At 38.1% G+C, this 17345-nt stretch overlaps 1 long non-coding RNA gene across 1 annotated transcript in view; it reads right to left on the bottom strand.

The window, feature by feature from the left end:
* LOC119649281 overlaps positions 1 to 12920 on the bottom strand; it is a 38906-nt gene extending 25986 nt beyond the window's left edge. Inside the window, exon 1 of the long non-coding RNA XR_005249113.1 lies at positions 12612 to 12920. This is a non-coding gene — a long non-coding RNA (uncharacterized LOC119649281). The remainder of the gene's footprint in view (positions 1 to 12611) is intronic.
* Positions 12921 to 17345: the final 4425 nt, after the last annotated feature.

Genomic DNA, 17345 nt, shown 5'->3' with positions numbered 1-17345 from the left:
AATCTCTCGAAACTCCAGGTTCTTGTACTAGTATTACAGAAATACCTCCTCAATATGAAATTTAGCTTTTCTTAATCTTCTCTAATAGTTTACCTTAAAACTTCTATCGTTTTTGTTTATATACCATAAATGGTAAATTTTAGTCATCAATCTTTAACCAACCATTCGAACCTTCAAGTCCCACTAAATACAAACACGTATGCATATATACAATATCTTTTCAAAGTTCTCATTCCCATGTAATCCTATCGGCATGCGCTAAAAAACTGGTTTCCATTCTTAATCACACCGAATGAAAGTAAAAGCTACAGAAATAAAGATAAAGGGCTCGCTTACTTTTTTATTGGAGCATGGTTTGCATAAATAACCTGTAAAACCGCTACACTCACCGCCGAAGACGACAACAACACGGCATCCGTGCTAGACAGTTGTTTGGCCGGCTACAAACCATGACCTAATTTCGGTTCCGCTGGAGAATCCCCTTTTCTGCATATGATACGAAAAGAAAGTACTCGCTCGCTCGGCTCACCTGTACGGATACTTTTCATTTTTACCCAAGTAGCAACCGCTAAGGTTTAAATGGAGGACTGGCACTGTTTGTACAAGTATCTACCCTGCAGTATCTTTCATTGCGCATACTATGTTGTGTGTATAAAATAATGCATCTGATAAAAACCAGTTGTGCGCACTTCCGTTCTTTCTTTTACGGTAAAATAGTGCAAAAAAAGGTTGCATGAGGTGAATCGAAGAAAGTTTGTTGTTTATTGTGTACTTGCGCGCATGCGAAATGTGTACTTAGTGGATTTCAATTATTCTCAATTTTCCCTTTTATGGGCACTTGGGTAAGTAATTGGAAGAAGTACTGCCGTTCAGATGAGAGTAAAATTTATGATAAACACAAATTAGAGTGGTGCATTAGAAAAGATGGCGGATTGCATGATGCACAGATGTTTTTATCTATTTCATTCGTTAAAGATTCCAATTTAATTAGGAATGACTTTGTCGGGTCATTAACTGTAATCTAACCGCGTTTGCAGTAGCGAAGTAAAGCAACATCCAACACCCAATGACAATAACCATTCTGGACTCAATCTCACGTTCAATATTTCAAAAACTTTGTCAGAAGAATGTCACTGTTACGCCTGCTGAGCATTGTTCGCTGGCAAAGTGTAAGTGACCAACTTAATTTTAATTAACATTGACGATTGCACTGAAGAATCACTTAATTCGCTGCAGACGCAGGTATTGAGCTCATCCAGGCGCATTCCCATTGCCGACAAAGGTAATTGAAATTTCACATGTCAGATACTATGCCGATAGCTGCGGAGAATGCAACTATGTGCAGTGCAATTTGTACTCGATATATGCAATAATGTATTCATGTTAAGTTTCGCTACATGTCACCATCGCGACGTTATGCAGTAACGCAATTTGCTCCTATAACCAATAATTGCCTGGAAGCGCGCTTAGACATGCACCGTGTTCCTCCATGTTAGTCAGTGTTCAGATTAGACAGTTTATCAGGCTTCCATTAAAAATGGAAAATTTGTTCCACTTTTCAGTCTAGGGTTTTCCACTGGGTATGGGTCTTTATGCAAATCGGAAGGTGTGTAAAAACTTAAAGGCACTATTAAGTTTCACTGTAGTACAGTTAATTACTGGAACAAAGCATGTCTATTATTTGCATTTTGACTCGAGTGGATTCTTTGATAAATGGTTGTAGAAATTTTGCATAAATGAAAACAGGTTTAAGGAATATTCATAGTTGCAGAATGGGAAAGTAAGGATTGCTTACAGGGAAAATCGAGAAAGCGCTTTCGATGAAGCCAAAGGCGTCGATTTTCATAGAGAGCGCAATTTTTCGTTTTTTTCGAATAGTTAATAGCGAAATTGATAGTGTTCCACGTCCATGGTAACTAATTTCTTATAACCACCTTTCAAATAAGCGCTTCATTTGAAAGGATCAAAAGGTCAACCACTCGATATATCGAACTCTTCGGCTACAAGCAAGTTGTCTGCTTCATTTACGTAGCAAAATCTAGTGAATCTTATCCATTTACTATCTCTTCTGAAGTACTTTTTTATGACTGAATGTAATAATTGTACAAAACGTGCTTTTGTCCTCGTTAAAACTCATTTACATATACTATAAAACATCAAAATATGCTACAGTTCATCAAAAGGATTCTCAACTAGGAATGATATGTCGTTAGAAATTTATGGCAAATATTGAATAGCTTTTATTATATGCAGTGTAGACTGAATTACTATTAAGTAAAGGCTAGGAAATGCTTTCCAGTGCAAAGACAACTGATCGAACGCTACCTTACTTCATCCTTGGGACCAGAGTGATCTTAAGTTTCTCATTTGCTCCTCAAACATGACAGTCAAACCGAGGCGAAAAAACCGCCTAGTATTTCAGGCCTAAGCCAAGCGACGCAGAACTGATCCCTGGATAACTATTAGACAACCGTTGTATGGTGAACAAACGTAAGCGCCCACTCTAGTAATATACAGAGACCGCTGAACCTGATAAAGGTAATATGCAACAGAAGAAAAAAATGGAATTTATACCCCAGGTGGCAGACCAATTTTACTGGAAAATCCACCCTGTCAGGAGGTCGATCCTACGGATTCTAGGGGGTTACCTTTTATTGCACTTGATTGACACTTTTAGTAGGAGTTTGAGATCATCACCACGAGCTACAAGATTATCACTATCGATCGAAAACATAACCCGAAATACAAAAAATACCATTAATACCAAAGGAAAAAAACCTAACACTATAAAACCAACTAATAAAAACAAGCCGAAGTGCTGCAGCCCTAGTGTAAATGAACCAAAAGGATACCACGCAGATGAAAGAGAAACTGACTGGACCTTATAAACAAAAAGAGTGGCTAAGAAAAGAGAGGCGTTACTGGAAATCATTAGGCAAAGTCCAGTGAAAATCAATAAATAGAAAAACGCAACGAAATTGAAAGTGAAACTTCTTCTGTTGATTATTTATTAATTGGAATCGGTAAGTAACTGAAAGTCCAAACCCTGCCATCGGCAGCCACGATAAAGAATTGTTTAGAGAGACGAAGACAAAAACAACAGGCCTCTTATGGCTATGGCTAGGGGATTTCAACCCTACGTGTCAAAAAGACGACATGAGCGACAAAGCGATTTAAATAAATAATTTGACGGAAAGCACTGTATTGATAACAGTCAACCTCATTCGCTTCACACTCGGAGTTTAACATTATTAGTAAAGGTGAAGAACTTAACTAACACCAGATATGAAATAGGACTGAGGAGAAGTAGATTCTACAGGAATGAAATTTTAATATTTCACTCGACGTCAGTGTTTTATTTGCATGGTTTTAGAAGCAGTTAATTCGTCAAAATTGCTAAGTTTCATCTAAACGCACCACCTTGATTTTTTTCAGATATTTGAATTGGGTAGCTTCCGAAAATGAGTTCTGTCTCACTTTAAATGTTTACATTTTGACTCCTTACTCGCGCAATTTACAATTCACGTCAAAACCAATATCAGTTTCGGAAAGTACTAACCCTTCAGACCTTTCATTTTATGCCTACATGACTATATTAGGTGAATTTTTTTTTAAATCCTCCTTTTGCATGCATGGGAAGCTCTCCTTTAAACTACACCTAAATTTATGTCACTCACGTGACATTTCATAGGTTTAGCCGTTTTGTATGTGACAGGCAGACAGACAGACATACTGGATTTTAATAAAGTTTTGTTTTACACAAAATATGAAAAAAAGGAAAGTCTAATGAAAAAAGGAGAAACAATAGTGAGTAAGCAAGGACTCCCACTATCCATGCTTATGTTCGACAATAGTGAAGTCCTAAACAAATTTCATAACTTAAGAGCTATCCTTAATGTGGAAGTAATAATAGATGCACTGAGAAAAGTTAGCGACCTAATACTCTAGTGCGAAAAATGCTCATGGTTTCAATTATACACAATTACAAAGGCTGTGAAATAGCGAAAAAAATACAGAAACTAATACTTAAAGTACTACTGCCGCCGAAAGAGACAACCACAGCCAACAACCCAACACCTGTTGTTAGATCCACAAAAATATCCTAAAATCATAACGAGTATTGCAAATGGCTTGCCAAGGCACCTACAAGAGTTGGAAGTCTTTCTTAATACTGAGAAGATACACTTATGTCTTATCTCAAAAAGCCACACGGGATCCACGATCGCTAAAATTTGTGACTTTTGCTCATACCAACTACAGTCTTTGTTAAAGTAGATATTAGACATAACGAGGAACAGAAAATTGGAGACGAAAATGCTGCTTGTAACTATTAGTGGACAACTATTTAACAAAGTTGTGAAGATCTCCTTAATACACTGTTTGCCCCGATCTAGTGTTTAAAAAAAGGATTTCGCTTGACTGTTCAAGTTTATGGTAAGATCCTTCAATTTAGGCAGTGACTTCAATGCAAAAAATGGGTTCTGAGAACCTCGGCTAACAACATCCAGAGACTGAATATTATTTGAATTAGGACGAACATAAAAGTGCAATTTCTATTCCAGTGGAAAGCCCATGTCATTGATTTCTTCGATGACTAAAGGTGGGCCAGGCAGGCGAGTAAGGTTAAATATTTAAGTATAATACTTGATGCTAAGCTCAGCTGGAAAAGACACATCCTAATATAGAAGGACGAGTTGAATGCCAGATATTGACAAATTTACTGGCTTTTGGGGAGGAATTTCCAGTTCAACGTCGACAACAAGCTGCTAATTTGCAAGCAGGTCTAATGACCCATATGGACACATGGCATCCATCCCCGGGGCTGTGCCAAAGAATCAAACTTAAAGGTCATACATAATGAGGATTTGCATAGGGACCTGAAAATATAGTAGTGAAGCCATCAAAGAGCGAGCAATTAAGAGCTACGCTCACTTGAAAGTAATGAAGCCGAAAGAAATTGACTGGTATCCCTAATATAATGGGACAACTAAAAAAAGTAAACCAAAAGACTTACTAATATAAAGAATATCCTGACTAATGACATAAGCTACTGAGTAACAACCGGTTCCCTAGTGAAGCCAACCAAAGTGCTGGGGTTGACAACAGGGTCTTCTCCCAATAAAACCGAAACTCAAATATGCAAAGAAAGCTGCTCGACGGGAAAATCTTAGTCGTAATGCGAATTTTGAAGGAATTTCAAAACCAATTTTTTATCAAAATTTCAATATGTGTATAATGTTGAATCAAGTAATTCCACTGGCAGTTTGCAAACTGAACCTAGGTCAAACTATAGATAAATGTGTCACTCATCCCCTTGAAACGATAGACAAGAGGTGAACTAAAATATTATACATAAGAGTGCTGAAGTTTTCTTTCGTAAAAAGGAGATAGAGGACGATTCGAAAAATTAAACCCAAAAAGCGCATCAACCTTACGTAAATCTTAAAAGGATTAAATGATACAAGAAAGTTGACCACGATGATCATTATCCAGAAAGCCACAAAAAGTGCGTGGATCATAGCAATGCAGAATTTCAGAAACCAGTTGTTCTTGATTCCCTCTAGGAGAATTGGACTCCAAAATACTGCGATATGAAAATGCTCAGAAAACGATTTCTCTTTTGCCTTATATTCCAAAATTGTAATTCCAACATGACATTATTGTAATTCCAAAATGACGACTATGCAACGCTGTTGAAATACTAGAGTTTTCAACCATTTTGACTTTCTCATCAATCTTCATTGAAAAGTAATTCACCATATTAATTGCAGACAAGCCTTTCAAAAATACCTGGGACTAAGTTTCCATTTATCACAAGCGTCATCAATAACAAACTTACGAATTTCAACCGGACTTCTTGCATCATAATTAATTCAAAATCATCTTCAATTTTTACATACATCTTCCCAAAATTAAGTTTTACATTTCTTTATAAGGAATTCAAAGGGAAACTGCCTATTCACAAAAATTGCCTTTACATTAAAATAATATTACGAATTCCAATGAAAATCTATAAAGTTATTTATAATGTAAACAAACAACAGTTATTCCTGATATATTCATAACATGCGCCACTTTTACTTTCTTTACAATTATAATACAATCATTGTTCACAAGATAATAGAAAGTACCCACAAACCGAAGAATTCATAATCAGCTGAATATGGAATGTTTTTAAAATTGGGAAGATTTTTGGAGGAATGCTTTTTAGGCAAAATATATTTTCATGGTACATGTAATTCCGATATTGTTTGCAATTAAACAATAAATGGTTGAAGCATGCCAATTTCTCTTTGTGGTAATTGTTTTTTTGGGAATGATAATTGGAGAAAAATTCCAGAGTATTCAGCCTAATTACTATGACTTGTTAAAAATTAGACATTTTGTTTTTAATTGATAGGTCATGCTTGAGATAGTTCAACTTCTATTGAAATTTGAATAATTTTGAAAATTGGCAGTTGAATATTTTTATGCATGAAATAGAAAGCAACTGAAATGTTCAAAGGTTTTACGCATCCATTATGTTTTCTATAACTACATTTTAATATTGGAACCTTAACTTTTGGTTGAACATAATAAGAAATTGTATTTTCTCCTTAACAACTGAGGAAGAATTATCTCAAGACTCGCTTTCTATATTAAATTATTGAATAAGGTGCAAAATGTAGTGCATCGAAAAATAATTAAACAGAGCAACAGAATAATTCAGAAGTACAGTCACAAGTGCATGTACAATATCAAAGTCAATGATAATCACAATCAATCTTGAAATAGATAAACCGTTTGCCCGCCTTTCTGCTAGTTTATATATACATCAATTTGTCTGTCTATAACACGCGGCAATTTACTTGAAGAAGATTTAATCTAATATAACCAAGTTCCGTAATAATAATAATAATAGTGTGCCATGCAGACTTTATGCATTATCTCGGAATATATTAATTTTGCAGGAAAAAGGGATTTTTCTCCTTCTGCAAGTTTTTTTGATGCATTTTCCAAAGTTACCCTTATTTGCTTAAGTTTCCAAAGGTTCAAGATAAGCCTTGATTCCTAACACAATCCTCAAAATGGAAATGAAAATGAAATTGATGGCTATCCCCTGCTTTGATAATAATAATAATAAAATTGGCATGAAGTTCATTTTATAAGGATACTTTGATTCAAAATCATCACCGAGTGTACAGTGTACAAGGAAGGAAACCATGAAAAGACCAAAAATAGAAAAGAGGAATCGTGCTTATGCGCACTCCTATGTTAAAGTGGAGCTATCAGTCTTGACAATTATACCACTGCCAATGAGGCCACTACACTACTGACAACTGGTTGAGAAGAGCAGCAAACTCCTTGCAGCTTGTGTCCGAAATTTTGAAGCATCAACGCAGCTAAGACGAATCGCAATGTCGGAAGGGGACTTTCGAAAAAGTTCATTTGTGGAGGACTACCTCGGTTTACAGTCGGGTACTAACCAAATCCTGTGCATCATTGGTGCCCATCTGTAGGATATTGTGGATAGGCTCTTCCTAAAGATATCATTGAAATTGGTTAAGTGTATGGGCTACAAAATTGAAGATTTCGGCATCAACCCTGCCATTTTTAAAAATGTTGCAATGTGCAGTATATTGAACTAAAACATTCAAAAGAATGTATCTCATCGTTGGAATTATCTATAGTTGTCGCAGTCGATTTTTGAAAAGAGTACTGCATCGAAAATATAGTCTAGGGGTCCAGAAGAGTTTTTATTCTATCCGACATTTTTTTTTAAGTGCCTTGCAGAATAAATTAAGGCTGATCCGAATATTCTTTAAAAATTAAAAAGATTGGATTAGTTTCAGTTTCAGTCAAACGAACAGTTTATTGGAGAAAAGAACGAGGGTACTTCTCCTGGGTCAGCAGTTTTTTATTAGGTTTACGAAAATGACAGTTCGCTTTTTTTTGTTCAAAGTAGACGCATTTGCTTATTTTTTTTTAACAAAATCTTTATTATTCATAATTTTTCCTGTTGTTTGCTATAACCCTGGCCTATCTTTCTGGTAGTATACGGAAGAACCCCTCATCTGGGCCAAGTGATATACCCATTATTTTATAATTACTGCAGACTGGAAACGCTGGTTAGCTAATCCGTAGACGACAGACCGAACGAAATGGTAGCCTCATGGGGCAATGTCTAGTGAATACGGCGGGTGGGATAAGACCTCCCAGCCGAGTATTCGTAGTGTTTCCTATACCGCTTTTGCAAAGTACGATTTTGCATTATCTTGTTGAAAATGACCTTGTTGTGTCTGTCCTTTCATTCTGGCCGTTTTTCTTGCAGCGCCTAGTTCAGAAGTAATAGTCGTTGCCGGTAAATGTCTGCCGTCACCGTTTGACTAGGTTTCAAGACCACGTGGTGGATCACTACATTCTTGTCCCATCAGATGTACAGTACCGTGGATGTTCCTCTTTGGCGGGGATGCTGATGGCTGGCTTCGTCAAAACCATGATTTGCGCTTCGGATTGTCGTGGTAGATCCACTTTTATTCACCCGTTACAATCCCATGCAGGGATTGGGGTTTTTCATGCCTTTCAATAAACAATTCACGCTCCTTGTTTCTATAAGCAGTCGATGCGATTTCGGCGGAAATAACGTTTTGCAGGTACAAAACTTGACATTTTCAACATGGTACAAAGACACTTATTGACACGATAAAGAAATGAAGTCAACCGCGTTAGATGGTTGACACATAGGTCTTTCGGATGTATTGCCACATCATTCGGTCATATTCACACACCTAATACTAACTACTAATGGTAAGAAAAGAGTTTGGAGTTGCATTTGCCACAGAAAACAAAACCTCAAACCATCAGTAGCCTTCAACCAATTAATTAAAACAAGTCGGGGAAATCGGAAGCTTGGCGCTTCAGGTAGGTTTTGTGTATTTCTTATATAAACAGTGTGAATTTGTCCCATTAGTGCGTAACACGTCATATACGCATATATTATGTGAGAATATTAACTTTCGGGTGATATTAACATTCAAAATTTTGAATTTCCAAAGAAATGACAACTTTGACTTATCATAACTTTGTTAGTAATAGTGCGATTTCCACCAAACTTGGGCTCTATATTATAGCCTGTATTGCTGCAAAATTTCGTGGTGCTAGGATGAATTTACGGGGAGTTCTGAAGCCAATTACTGAAAATTATAGTAATATACTATTATTAACTTTTTATTTGAAGGTATATCGGTATGGAAGGTATTTCAGAGCCTAGCCAACATATAGTAGCAACCTCTTCATTTTTTTCAGATTTTTCGGTTGGGCAGTTTCTGAGAATGGCCCCGTTGAATAAATGATCGTTTTCGACCCTCCGTATTCCTCGCCTTTCCAACAAATGTCATAACTAGGGCCAGCTTTGGAAAGTATTAATCGAGACCTTTCATTTGATTTCGCACATGACTATATTTGGTGAAAAAAAATGTACACCCCCCTTTTGGATGACCTCCCCTTAAATTCGTAAAAGGATGTAACTCACTGTATGTGTGAGCGTTTACAGTTCCCACCTTTGCACTAAATTTGGTGTCAATCGCTGCTATAGTCTGCAAGAAAAATATGTGTGACAGACAGACAGACAGCAAACCAATTTTAAGAAGGTTTTCTTTTACATAAAACCTTAAAAAGTGTGAAATCCGTATTTAGACCTTTTTCTAACATTTGGTGACATCACATTTCTGTTGAAGAGAAATTATTCTAAGCAATTTCGATAAGTTCTTGTGCATTCTACATTATGATATACAAAAAAGAATACATCAATTGATAGACTAGAACTAACTAAATAGAAGGCGGTGACCAGCATTTTGGATGTCTGAACATGACGAGAAGAAAATTGTGTCAATATACGAATGAAATATCGATACCATCAATAAAGGCGCTTTAGTGATAATAGAATTAGAATTTTGGAAACAGACACGGAAAATTGACCTCCGACCAGTAATATTGAAAGAAGTCCCTTTCCTGGCCCCATAAATAACTGATGATGTGGGCAAATGTAATGGTCAGCAATTTATTAAGGTAACCTTGTGAAAATTGACAAAAAACAGCACTTGCAAGGAACAATTTGGAAAGTCAACGATAGCTAAAACAAGTCAAATACCGGAAGCTCAGCGCTTCAGGTATAAAAGATTTTGTTTGCTTCTTATGAAAGAATATTTGATTGCAGAATTATCCCATTTGTACGTATCTCATAATATATATGTATATTTAATATGCCAAACAACTCATGCCCTAGACGAAACCGTCAGTCAACTTTTTTGCTTTTTTGAAAACTTGGGTTTAACTCAAAAAAGAGGAGTCCGTGAACTACAAAAGAGGAAGTAAGTTGCTTCCCAAGTGGTTCGGTCCGTCACTAAGTGGGTGCGGACTCAGGACTCCCAGCATCCTCAACAAAAAAAACTCATTTTAGTTTGATATTGATATCTAAGCTGATGGAGTACTTGTCATAGCCGTTTTGGAAAATATCGATTTATGGCAAAAAGGCGGACTTTTGAAAATAAATAGTGATTTTTGGGCCAAAAATGAATAAATCCGCGTTTAACTTTCTGGGCGAACTGGGCTACCGTGAGGCGGCGTTCATTGTCTTTGGCGGCCGGCCAGCATTCGTAACCACAGAGGACGAAAGGGCAAATGATACTGTATTGGATTTGCGTTAGTTTGGATTTGAGACGTTCATTGATAGGGCGATCCCAACCATAATTAGCTGCAAGTATTGATCTGAGATAATTACTTCTCTCAGTTCTGGTCATATAATTATAGAAAATAATACTACTACCAGTCGACATTGATGATATCTTATTTTGCGGACCACTCCAATAGTATAATAGCTTTCGCCGCGAAGTAAACTAAATATATATCTCCTCTGAGGGATATTTTTCATTTCTAATGAAACTGCGTTTAAGTTTCATAATTCTGAAACACAACGCTGTGTAAGTGATAAGGAAACAGCAGCGGTCTAAGCGCAAAAAAGAACACTTTTAGAGTGAAGGCAATATAAAATTTTAGTAAACCAAAAGCAAACGGTTTCGGAGTTTCATGTTCAGTACAAATATTCATAATGAATCGAGAAGCTGATAGTCAATAAACTTAGCCATCGCACTATAATTGACATAAACTGTCCGAAGCCTTCGATGCTGTGCCTATTAAGGAATATAGGAATAGGGTGACGACCAGTCAGACTTATAACTTTAGTTCAGTGCTACAACGAACACTTAAGTCTGTAAAAAAAGCCATGCGATGGAAATTCTAAAGAAGAACGATATCCGTACACGCTCTTCATTATTACTACTGCTAAACCCGGGTATTTTTGGAAAAGGAGACTGATAATTTCAATATAGCTTAAATGGCCGACAACTATCTAAGCATCTCAGTGACTGTGGGGATAAATTTCAGGTGGTGCCAGTAGCAATCTATATTAAAATAATGCATCTAGACCTCCTTTGGAATAGTGAATTTCTTTTCAATTGGGGAAAAGGAATTCACTCAGAGTATTTCGCACTTTCTGCAAAAGAGTATTGAAAGGGATATAAACTCTACAAGCTTCAGAACTTTATTTGTTAAAGAAGGGCTATGCACCCCGTAAATTTAGACGAACTTATTGATTATTACCAAATTTGATTTTGTTAAAATAGGTTTATAGATTTCTGCAAACCTTATGTTGTTTCAATGGAGCTTTATGGTTTCTTCAGCTGGATGGCGACTGTATGTATCATATATGCCACCCCCATTGTTTTTCTACCCCAAAAATTTGTACAGAATTACTGAACATAGAGCCAAAGATGGCGCCCTTTCTAGTTGGCAGCTCGGATATAATTTCATTGAAAACATATCAGTTTTTAACTTTTTATAACTGAGCTTCTGTGGGTTCCTAACGAAGTCTACAGGACGAAAGTTATCTTTCATCATAATTGAAGAGTATTACCCTCACCTCTGCTTCAATAATTCTTATCAGGTCCCTTTTGGAAAAATTACGTTCCTTTCAGATGCCTTTCTGAGACCCGCTTTATTTCAAGCTTTTTTGAGTTTCTGAAGTTTGGGAGAACCTAAAACTTTTTGCGGTATCTTAGACAATGAATTTGTGCTAAGTAACGGCAATTAGCTGCATGCAGGCAACGGGGGGAAGTATTCAAAAATTTGTATTACACAGATCTCAAAATCTATTTTCAGATTAGATTCTCTTGCAAATGATATTCACAGATTATTTGATTTTTTCAAGGTCCCAATGCAACTTCCTCATACAAAATGCGAATACCATGAACTCAATGTGATGTGATGATTTGAAACTTTAATTATATCCTGGCAGATGGCAAATCTTTTCTCAGAATATTTGTGAAAATGCGAATATCTTGGCAATCTAGTCCTAAAAGAATCTTGTAAAGGAACACACAGAAAGCTCCCATGCAGAAAAAGAGATGCTTTTTAAAAAATATCTGACGGCCTTACTTTTTGCAGATTATAATATGAGCAAACTTTTTCCGTCGAATTATCCCTAATCAATTTTTTCGGAATGCACTTCAAGATGTTGTTTGTTTTCACCCTCTAAACATTTAATTTCTCTGACAATCACATACAACTAAACTTACGCGAAAAACATTCGAATCCACTCTTTGATAAAGTTGCGCTTTCACCAATTAAAGATCATTTCCGTGCTTCATGGTTCGAGAGCATAGGCTTTAGGCTATAAAAACTCTCTAATGTGCATCTGTAGTTTCAAAGTCAGCCTATTCGCCTATGAATGCACTGGAGTATCTTTGAACAGTCTGGAGACACACATATTATAATGTCGATACCAAGTACTTGGCCGTCCCTCAATCAGATATCACTTTGGAGAGATGTTTCTCTATGCGACGTATTGCAAGATGATAGGATATGTTACGATCAGATTCACAATACGACAAGACTTGCACATATGCAACTGCAATGCGTACTGATCTAATTCAGCATCGAACTGTAACACACGCTTGAATTGACGCTAGCCTAGGTAGCGGTGTTTAGCGTAGATTGGCTGAACGGCTCAGCTAGCCGGCAAATTGTGTTTATACCGTCCGGGAAGTGTGATATTAGTGGTTGCAAACCTTTTTCGAAACAATAGCTATGATAGACAGTTTTGAAAGGGTCTTATATGAGCTTACAGTGAATAATTTTCAAGGTTTACGTCAAACTTTATTAGCCTTTTCGAACCTAGACAACGCTGTGCAAATTCGAAGATCAGCATTTTTTTATATATTCATCCTCCGTGAGTAAAGTTCAGCCCTACAGATTTTCCCGTCCGCAAATGTATGTGTCAAATATGTTCCAGAAAATAAAACGTTCCTGGGAGCAAGGAAACATCTGATAGTTTCAAAAGAAATTAGCACATGATGAATATAAGCGGGTTACTCGCTTGAATCTTTCGTTTGGCAGTTTTTATAAGATCATTATAAATTCGGTTTGACTGGCAAAAATCCTTTGTTCGGGTCATATAGACAATAACGACAAAAAGTTCACGTATAATACTTTCAGAAATACTCCCGATATGCTCGAATGTAATGAGGGAAGAGTTTAGTGGCTTCTCTCCCTTGCACGCCAATTCGTGGTAGAAGCAGTAGAAAGCAGAATTTTTCTCATTTTTCACCAATTTGCTCACTTGACTTCCCTAAATTTCAAAAACTCAACTATTAATTCTAAAACAGTGCTTCAAATCGTTTTGAAACCACTGCCTGGACGCACAGCACCATGTTTGAAATGATACTTCGCGGAATTTTGCAGTAGCACTGATTCTCTTACCTGTTGCACTTGATGCTGTCGCTGTTAGTAGTTCTTCAATGATGATATTGTACTGGAAACCGCAGTATTAATCCAATTCAAGTTTTGGGACTTGCTCTAGGTTAGTTGTGCTAGCAGTGATTTATCCAAAGAGGAGTACGGAGACTTTATAGAACTGATGATGACACAAATAAACACATGCACACTGTTATTGTTTCTTTTTTCTTTGAAATTCCTCAAATGGTCAACCGATTAACACACTTATGTATATCCTTGATGATGGGCAGAATAAACACTTTGGTTTATATGCGCATAGCAAGTGCACTATTCACTTTACGCTTTGCTAAAGTTTGTTTATAAATCACTTCACAGGGACACTCGTTAGTATCGGATCAAAAGGGTTCCTGTGCTGGATGTAATCCTCAGATGCACTTGTTTCCGATATTTCTGCGAAGCTGGTTGTCTGTTATTTTTGTGCACCTACACCACTCCTAACAGCACTGCGGTTTACATGAAAATGCGCCGGTCTCGGAGCGCTATCATGATTTTATATCGCGTGAAAGTTGTGACCCCTTTCTCCACTTTGCATGGAACTTTTTCCAATCCATACGCATTCGCTGGAAAGAGAGAGTAAGAGACGTTTTTTTAAAGCTCACACAAACTGCTCGCTGTAACATTGATGCAGAAGTAATGTCGGGCCTCTCCGTCTTGATATCACTAAAGTTGGAGGAGGTTAAAAATTTGCACGTTTTTTGACTGAAAATTTAACTATTTTCGCAAAACATGTTTTAAGTGCTTTACACCTTTAGAGAAGCCCAATTGACAGTGACGAATCAATAACACCTTGACTCAGTCAGTGTTGCAATACTCTATGTATCATGCTGTTAAAATATTTTTGGACTCATTAGTTCCTTGTTGGAAGACTGATCGGGTATCATCAGCGTCAGCAGGATTGATATCATCGCCACCAACTCAGACTACTAATCATCAGAAGCGATTGCAATAGTGATGATGGCCATGGACCATTTCGAGGTCTTCTTTGAGTCTCACTTCGATATTGCTGAAGTTTTCTTTTGCAACGTAGGTACGGAGACTGAATGGCCAAGGTCTTAGTAGCTGTAGAGATGCAGATGCTGTCAATATTTTACGCGCGAAGCATGGTGACCTCTCAGCTGCGCTGCGTCAAGTGTAAGACACTTTCACCGTCATGGGTGTTGGCGGTTTTTCTGATAAATGAATGAATTCCGCTTTTTGTGAGGTTTACGATATGAGCACAGTAGCAAGATGAGATATGTTAATATATTTATGGAATGTTGTTGATAGCATCTGTAAATGGTAACAAAAAAATTAGTTTAATTTAGTGTATGGTGACCTACGTTGATTTTATTAAATAATTTCATTAGACATCGGACATCAACCTTAGGTTTGTCAGTGTAAAAGGGAAAAACATGAAAATGAAGCCTTGAGAATTCAAAACGGTTATCTGATAAAAAAATATATCAGATGTAAACTTGAAATTCGGATTTATAGTTTGGCTAGGTTAGTTTGTAAAATTGGGACGAACCGCAGCGTTAAGGAATCAGGCTCTTTACTAGACCCATTGTGCCCTTTGCCAAAATCGCTGATTCAACGTGATCCTGGCTCCTTTAGAAAATTCCGCAGATCTGAGGATGTCTTGCAGAATCAGAGAATGCATGAAGAGACCGTAGAGCTGCTTATCATCACCCCTATATTTCCATGTAGTTCTTCAAGGAGCAGTGAAAAAAGACACATGAAATATGGTGAACTTCAAGATTACTAGTTCTCTGGATACCAAGGCCGTTTGTGAATGGTGATAGCCACACCCTGTACAAGGTGACTCTACTAATAACAAAATGCTACAACTCTAGACTGAAGAATCTAAAAATCATTCCTCCAACGCAGGGTGTTATGCGAGCCGTGCCCATTTGACAGTTTGCAAACAGGGGTTTATCACTGTATCGGAACGGGGCCTGACTGATATCTGGTCGCCTTAGTGAGCAAGCTTGTCCTATCTGGGTAGCTATGGGACAGCTGACCTTCTGGTGGAAATCCATCGGGTAAACAAATTAAAAGCATAAACAAGTCAGGAAATCGAAAACTGAACGTTTCAAATAGAAATGGTTTTGTGTATTTCTCATATATTGGAGTAAACATTTGTCTGATTTATACCTAGCTTGCAATTTTTATGCATTTAGTATTATTATTCGTTCCTGACTTTCAGAGGCTTAGATTGCAGTAAATTTGCACCAGAGCGAGAGTTTTGACCTATTATACGCAAATCCTCACGCGACCTCCTGGTGGTGGCCACTAGAAAGGACCAGGCTGGGTGTAGGCTCATACAACTGATGAGGATCTGCTTGCTTGTTGGTCATGTATTAGAGGCAAGTAGATCTAGCGGGGGGGTCCCCACCAAAGCAACAGCCCGGGGATCGTCCTTCCTGCAACGGAGAAGGTGCTAATAGGACTCCAAGCCAAGGTGGAACAGCATACGCCGAGGGCTGTGTGGCCAATGGGGAGCTTGGTCTTTAGTATGCGAACTCTGAATACCTTGGGCACCTTCAATTTCAAGTAAGACCCTTACCCTGGTGGCCGGGCAATTTAAAAAAAAAACGACGATAGAAGAAGACGGGTGATGCCAGGCGCATCATCGGCGGACAGTAGCCGTTGAGAGCAGTAAACTCGGTGCCAGGAGTAGCACCGCTGTGTTGAAACCACCACTGTGCTGAAACCGGAGCGAGGCGGCAAAAGGACTAGTGGCTTCCAGCCTGGAATCCACTGCCGTCAAACTGGGTGTAGCGAGTACCAGACGGAGTACTCCTAAACCGAAACCCTCAACGTCGGGGGATCCCTCAAAAGTGAAAACCGACAAGAACGCCTGTCACCGGAAACCGGCTAAGAAGCGAAGGTCCACTGGTGTCCTGCTCAAGAGCTAGTATCAGAAGGCCATGCAAATTCTCAGTAAGATTGCTAAGAATAAGGAGGCCGGTACTGTCGACGAGCGCGATGAAAGAGACCTCGTTGAATACCAGGCGATTGTTGAGAAATACAATAGCAAACGCCTAGCAGCCTCCCTGCTCGGGGAACTGTGACCGCTGGGAGAAGGTCCTTGATATCACCCTAATAACCGACAATTAGATTCTTAGGGTGAAGGACTGGAGAGTGTCTCACCAGAGATCTTTCTCTGATAACAGTTGGATACTTTTCAGTCTAGATTTCGCCGCAGAGCCCTTCCAACTTTTTAAGAAAGAAAGGGCTCTTATGTTCTTTAGACAAAATCTTACTGAGCCTCGCGGATTCACTGGTGCTTTCGATCTTCTGACAATAGTCCAACCAAGACCGCCTCTTGGCGGTCCTGATGGCCGACTTGTACTTCTTCAGGCAGTCCTTGTATGGCCGCCAACATTTTTGCCTGTATTTTGGTCCTGCACGGAATCTTCTAACAAAGCCTTGGACCTGCTGGTTCAAACGCACTTTCCCGCCAGTGAGGAGGACTGTGAGTTAGAACCTTGTTTGGAGGGTTTGCGGCCACCCCAGTTATGCGAGACTATAAC

This window comes from Hermetia illucens, chromosome 2 (genome assembly GCF_905115235.1).
Source record: "Hermetia illucens chromosome 2, iHerIll2.2.curated.20191125, whole genome shotgun sequence".
In the NCBI taxonomy this organism is placed as follows: domain Eukaryota; kingdom Metazoa; phylum Arthropoda; class Insecta; order Diptera; family Stratiomyidae; genus Hermetia; species Hermetia illucens.
This window is presented reverse-complemented; position numbering and strand designations above follow the sequence as displayed.